At 46.5% G+C, this 6848-nt stretch overlaps 1 non-coding gene across 1 annotated transcript; it reads right to left on the bottom strand.

Moving 5' to 3' along the window:
• Nucleotides 1–215: 215 nt before the first annotated feature.
• On the bottom strand, nt 216–334 carry LOC148320836 (5S ribosomal RNA). The gene has a single exon (XR_015839541.1). It is a non-coding gene; the product is annotated as a 5S ribosomal RNA (ribosomal RNA).
• Nucleotides 335–6848: the final 6514 nt, after the last annotated feature.

Here is a 6848-nt window from a genome sequence, read left to right as displayed (position 1 = left end):
CACACTCAAGTCTCCAGACACGCATTTGCAAATTGCCACACGCATTTGCGAGTCATCCACGGTGAGATTGTAGCAACACCCAAAGGCAGGGGACGCTGAATGTTGGCATTTTGTGCTCTCAGCCTGTGAGGCGAATATGTGGAAATTCATTAAAAAGCAGCTCGCATACTTGCTGACATTTGTCAAAGTTTTTTTTTTTTTTTTTGCGGTGCAAAAGCTTACAGCACCTGGTATTCCTAGGCGGTCTCCCATCCAAGTACTAACCAGGCCCGACCCTGCTTAGCTTCCGAGATCGGACGAGATCGGGCGTTCTCAGGGTAGTATGGCCGTAAGCAACAATTCCTTTCAAAATTTTGCATTTTACACATGTGGTCTTTATTGTGGCAAATACTTCAATCCAAAAATACGTAACAAGAATCTGAAACTTTAACCACAGTCACAAATGTGTAACAACAATCTACAATGCATGATTGAAGTCACAGATAAATTGCAAATATCAGCAAATGTGTACAATGATTTGTTGGCACATACACATGGTTAAATGCGGACAAAAATCCGTAGATGGGCGACCTGTAAAAACGGGACCTTTTGATTGGCTGTGTTCTTACATGTGACGTTTGCTACAATCCTGCCGCGGACGACTCGCAAATGCGTGTGCTGATTTGCAAATGCGTTCAGGAGACTTGTGTGAGGCTCCGTAGCTACACATTCGGACCACATGGGGGCACTAATATTATACCAGCCCAGTACCACCAATCTATACACCAATAACATGGGGGGGCTTTCACTGCTATCCACCCATGGTCGCGTACCATTTATTTGACATTATTTAAATTAAATTGGAATAAATGGAAGAATAAAGTGGAACTATTAAAATAAGAACCAATGATATAACCTGTGAAGCTAAAAAAAATGAATGAAGCTTCTCCAAACCTGCTAATTGCCACATTAACTATACTTCCCTTTATTGCATTCAGTAAACACCATTTTTTTAAATTGATTCATTAACCTTTTATTTAGTAAACACTCACTGCACCAACCCAACCGGACTGCATCAGGTCATCTGTCTGCTACACCTGTAGACTACAAGGGTCCCCTTTTGGTCTTAATGTGTTGCTCCGAAGCCACACTCAAGTCTCCAGACACGCATTTGCAAATTGCCACACGCATTTGCGAGTCATCCACGGCGAGACTGTAGCAACACCCAAAGGCAGGGGACGCTGAATGTTGGCATTTTGTGCTCTCAGCCTGTCAGGCGAATATGTGGAAATTTATTAAAAAGCAGCTCGCATACTTGCTGACATTTGTCAAAGTTTTTTTTTTTTTTTTTTGCGGTGCAAAAGCCTACAGGACCTGGTATTCCCAGGCGGTCTCCCATCCAAGTACTAACCAGGCCCGACCCTGCTTAGCTTCCGAGATCGGACGAGATTGGGCGTTCTTTTTTTTTTTTTTAATATTTTATTGTAAAATTAACTGTACAAAAAGAGGTCTGATTCAAAATTCCAACATTCGTGAACAAACATCAATAGGGATATCCAAGGATTTCATGGTCGTAACAAAAGATGCATATTAAAAATGAAAGTCCAGACTGTTGGAAGCAGACACAGAAACTAGTCCGTTGTTCGCCGCCAAGTCGCCTACAAAACGTTGGGGTCGATGTGCATGAAGATGGGTGAGATGTGAGATAACCAAAGATTTGAAGATGGACCAGTGATCGCCTTTCCTTTTTTCATGCAGATGGATGTTTCTGGTGATGACGATGGCATGACGTGCGATGGCCAAGAGCAGTTTGAGAGCTTTGACATTCAGGCCTTTCAATGGCGAAGGGATGACACCGAACAGGAGAAGCATGGAATTCTGGTCACCGCCACCACAGGCTATCGGCGAGGGGAGTCTCACCCCCAGCCTCCTGGCAATGAGATCCTCTAGTCTGGATCTGAATTGTCGCACGACTCGGCATTGGAGGATGAGATGGTGGAAGTCCTCAGGTTCCTCTCTGCACACTGGACATGTTCTGTCATAGGCACTTGGTAGAAAAGCATGCAGCGTTGTGCATGGAAAGATTATCCTGTGTCTTATTTTAAAATCAGTGTTACTTACCTTGGGTGGAGTATACCAGTTGAACATGTCAGCCCAGATGGACGAGGAAGCCAGGGCGGGGTATGCCTGACGCCACGCGTTTTCTGCAGAGGGCTTTTAAAGTACTTTGGTTAGCAACACCTTATAGAATAGTTTAGTTGTGCACTCTGCCAGTCTAGTCAGTTGAGCCCCATGGGTCAGCACATAATTTAGATCTGACGCAGTGGTGGCGTCTTCGCTCTGTGACATCCGCCCCAGAAGGTGCCCCCAGTGGCAATGCACGGAGTCTCTGATTTTTTTCAACTGAGCGTAACACAGTGGCCCTTCAAAAGGGAACTTTGTGGAACCGAAACAAGGTGCGAATGCGTTCAATGTTAAAATTCCCTTTCTGGTCTAATAAATCACCTATTATTCTGATGTGTGCACTTTCTAAAATCCCACTTAACATCCTTTCCCCACTCCCTGGCTCACCGCCCAGGAGGTCGGGGTTGAACCTCAGTGGAATGTTCTGCAGTTGATGCAGTGACATTGGCTCTGTCCTAACCCATGGCCGCAATGCCCACCACGCCTCTAAGATTTCCATTTCAAAGGGGTCCAGAGGGGGGAACATCGTGCGAGGCAACATCTGGCAGAGATTAAAAATGCCGTAGCGGCCTAAACCTTCTAAAATTGGCATAAGAAAGTCCTTCCAGGGAGCAGAGAAGGCAGGATTTAAAAACTTTCTGAGCAGCTTTAAACGTAGTGCAGCCTTCTTGGTACACCGATCAAGCTATAGTGCCCAATGAAATCTCTTTCCCTCTTCCACAAGAAATAATTAAATGTTAAATTTAATCTATTTAAAACATTCGCAGACATGTGAGTGACAGTCAGTGAGTGAATTAACTTTGAAATGCACAGGTTGTTGATGACTAAAGTTTTCCCTTTCAGAGTTAAATTCCTGAATTTCCACATATCTAAAGTGGATTTTACTTGCGGTAAAACTGTTTCCCATTGCTGTTCATCACAATGAGAAGTGTTCTCCCCAATCCAAACACCAAGAATTTTTTGGCTGAGCGTGGCCTCTTTAAAACCCCAGGTCTTTGGCACAGCGCTGGTGGTACCAAAAACGGCCATGGTGGACTTATCAAAATTGACTTTAGCACCCGAGGCTTGGCAGAAAATGTTGAGCTCGTTAAGAGCTACACTTAGACTCTCCACGTCTCTGACAAACAGGTTCGTATCGTCCGCATACTGTAGAATCTTAACTTCGCGTCCACTCGGTGTCCAAATGCCTTTTATGCTGTTTGAGGAGGGCCGCTAGTGGTTCTACAACAAGGCTAAAGAGTAGTGAGGACAGGGGGCACCCCTGTCTCACTGACCTTCCCAATTTAACAGGTCCTGTCAGTAGTCCGTTCACTTTGATTTTACTGGCTGCGTTTGCGTACAGGCGTTTTATCCAATTGGTAAAAGAAGACCCAAATCCAAATTTGTTAAGCACCTTCCATAAAAAAGAGTGCTCCACCCTATCAAAGGTTTTTTCGAAATCGAGGCTACCCATGAATTCCGCACAAGGCAGCCATGTGTTTAGTTAAATACTTTATATTTAAAATAGTGTCTGAAATATCCCTTGTCGGAATGCTATATGACTGCGTTTCGGAGATGATGGTACCTATTACTTTCTTGAGACGAGCTGCTAAAACTTTGGCTAAGATTTTATAGTCAGTGTTCAAAACACTAATCGGTCTATCGTTGCTCAATTGTTCAGACGCACCTTTTTTGTGTATGAACGTAACAGTACCTTCGCAAAATGATGAAGGGACCAGATCTTTTTTTTCCATGTGATGAAGCAAATTAAGCAAAATAGGTGACAGCTTTTTCATAAAAGCCTGAAAGAACTCTGCCGTTAGACCATCGCAACCTGGGCTTTTTTAATTATTTACAACAAACAAACAACCCTGTCTTTTCTGATACCTTAGCAAAAAGCGATTGAGAATATAAAGAATCGCTGCTTTAATGACTATTACAACATCCATATCAACCCATCCCTTAGGAGGATCATCCCATGACATATGTTGTACATCACCCTCGGGAATAGATGCAGGGCTGGGGTTTGGTTTGGTCATAGTATGAACCTTAGAGGAGTCATACTCGATGTTTTATAGCGCTTGATCGGACCAACTGGGTCGTTGTACCTCATCGTTTTGTGAAGATTCAGCAGATGATATGGGGGTCATCGGAGGGGTCGAAGGCGGAGTATCAGGACGAATCCATCCTCGATATGACGGCTCGCAGGTGTTGTGCGAGGATGGGACGGTAGTAGGTCAGGTTCCCAGGACGTCAAACCATGTAGAGTACGATGGCACAGCCTGGTTCGCGTGTGATGGACCAGGCATCTCAACCTGGTCCTCTCCTACATTTGTAGGGGTGTCAGCACGGCTCCTGTCTGAAGTTGTAACGGTCTCTACATCGACAGCTTTTTCAACCATAGTCAGATCATGATCGAGTGTGGGTTCGTCCATACCGCTATCTGCAATACAAAGATACTTTTATTAAATATTATTTAGATATGGATTATAGAAATGTAACTTATAATTAGTTGCATCGTTTACCTGAAGAGAGTTCTGCAATGTTGTTTTCGACCCGTTCAGGTGCCCTGATGGGTGACACCCTTCTTGGGGTGGTGGTGCTCAGGGCCATGAGGCGTCTTGTTCTGAGCATCTTTATTTTCATGAGGTGTAGGTATGGCTCTTCAGCTGGAAAAAATTGGCTTGTCTGTCTGGAGCGTGGTTTGGGCTTTAGTTATACTGGATTGAGACAGGGGGCGGGATAAATGACGTCATCCGGCTGTCCAAATATAGGCGGCCCAAGGGGTACATGTCCTGACTTGTATCGTTGGTAACATACTGATTGGAAACAAGTATGTATGAAAAGTTGTCAGCAAGCACCTGGCTGTGTCGCCACCGACGTCGCCCAAGAAGGTCTTCACTGTCGTAGATGGCTTGTGGAAGGATGAATCTCTGCGTCCCATGAGCAACATATTCGGTGTTATGGGGTCTGGATCAGCGATATCCGTTGAAACATATCCAAGTGGCTTGGCATTCAGGATACCTTCTACCTCGACGAGTAGTGTGCGGAGAACTGGCTCCGGAGTCACTTGTTCTTTCAGGACGACTCTCAGGGAAGCTTTAATCGACCTCACCTCTCTCTCCCATGTTCCGCCGAAGTGCGGGGATGCTGGAGGATTAAATCGGAACTGTATCTTCTGCTCTGCGAGATGTGCTTGAAGTGGAGAGCTTATTGCCTGGAAGGCCTCCTGGAGTTCGCGGCAACCATCAGTGAAGTTTGTGCCGTTATCGCAAAGAATCTCAAATGGCCTCCCTCGGCGGGCTATAAAGCGGCTAAGGCAGAGCAAAAAGGCGTCAGAGTCTAAGCTCTCGAGAAGGTCCAAGTGGAGGCATCTTGTGGTCATGCATTTGAATAAAATGCCCCATCTTTTCTCTTGGCGACGACCTATCTTTATAAGGAATGGGCCAAAACAGTCAACACCAACTGAATAGAAATAGAAATAGAATAGAAATAGAAATCCCTTTATTTTCATTGTACTCAAGTGTGCAACGAGATTAGAGGGAGGTTTGTAGAGCCTCAGCCTTGCGGGTGGAAGATCGGCCATTCTTGGACTCTGGGGTTTAGCTCGCCAGAACTGACACTCACGGTAGCCATATTGGTGCTTGCGGATCGCTTCGCGCCCTCTTAGGATCCAGAATTGGCGCCGTAGTTCTGCCAGGATGCGTTCTGCCCCGGGATGGTGGAGCCTTTCATCACAGTCCTTAATGAGTAACTTTGTGAGAGGGTGTCCTGGTTCCATATTTATTGGATGGATGGTTTCAGCTTCAAGATCCCTAGCTCGTCGAAGCCTCCCCCCAACACGGACGAGGCCAGTTTCTTGCTCATACTCCGGCGCAAGGGAACTGGGTCTGCTTCCTGAAGGGAGTGGGCGCAGCACCTTAAGGGCCTTAACTTCAGCTCGGAAGGAATCAGCTTGGGCTTGAACTAACAAGGCCCTCTCTGCGCTGGTGAGGTCTGAAACCTTGATTTGAGCATCGAGGTTAGCCGCCCCATGACGGGAGTGTACAGTAGTTTTGACCAGTTCTGTCCATGTTGAGAACTGGCTAGGGTCAGGTAGCTGGCGGCGAGGTAGCTCGGCGACTGCTCCGATGAAGCTACTCTTCTTGAGCTCGCTTTTATCTGGTGCGGCAGCGGTGTTAGGCCTAGTTGGCCACCGGTCTGGAGGTTCTGACAGAAAGTTAGGTCCTAATCTCCACTGCTGATGGCCCGACAACTCCTTTAATGTGAGGCCTCTAGTGATATGATCTGCCGGGTTGCGAGGTGAATCAACATACCGCCAGTTTGCCGGGTCGGTCAGCGTCTGGATTTCCGCTACCCGCGTTCCAACAAACACTTTATAGCGGCAAGACTCAGATTGCAACCAGTGGAGTACAGTGGTGGAGTCAGACCAGCAAACCAATCGGTTGATAGGGATGGTGAGTTCGGTCTCAAGCAGCTCGACGAGTTGTGCTCCGGTTAATGCTGCACTGAGCTCAAGATGAGGCATAGAAAAGCATTTCTTGGGAGCGACCCTTGAGCGGGCCAGCACAAAGGCGATATGGACATTACCTTAGTCGTCAGTTGTTCGCAGGTAAGCAACCGAGCCGTAGGCCCTCTCCGATGCGTCGCAGAAGACATGAAGCTGCCTGGTAGCCGTGGAGGTATCAGCACTGGGGGGCGTGTAA

This window comes from Idiotropiscis lumnitzeri, chromosome 16, assembly GCF_059441095.1.
Source record: "Idiotropiscis lumnitzeri isolate Australia: NSW breed Sydney's pygmy pipehorse chromosome 16, RoL_Ilum_1.0, whole genome shotgun sequence".
Lineage (NCBI taxonomy): Eukaryota > Metazoa > Chordata > Actinopteri > Syngnathiformes > Syngnathidae > Idiotropiscis > Idiotropiscis lumnitzeri.
This window is presented reverse-complemented; position numbering and strand designations above follow the sequence as displayed.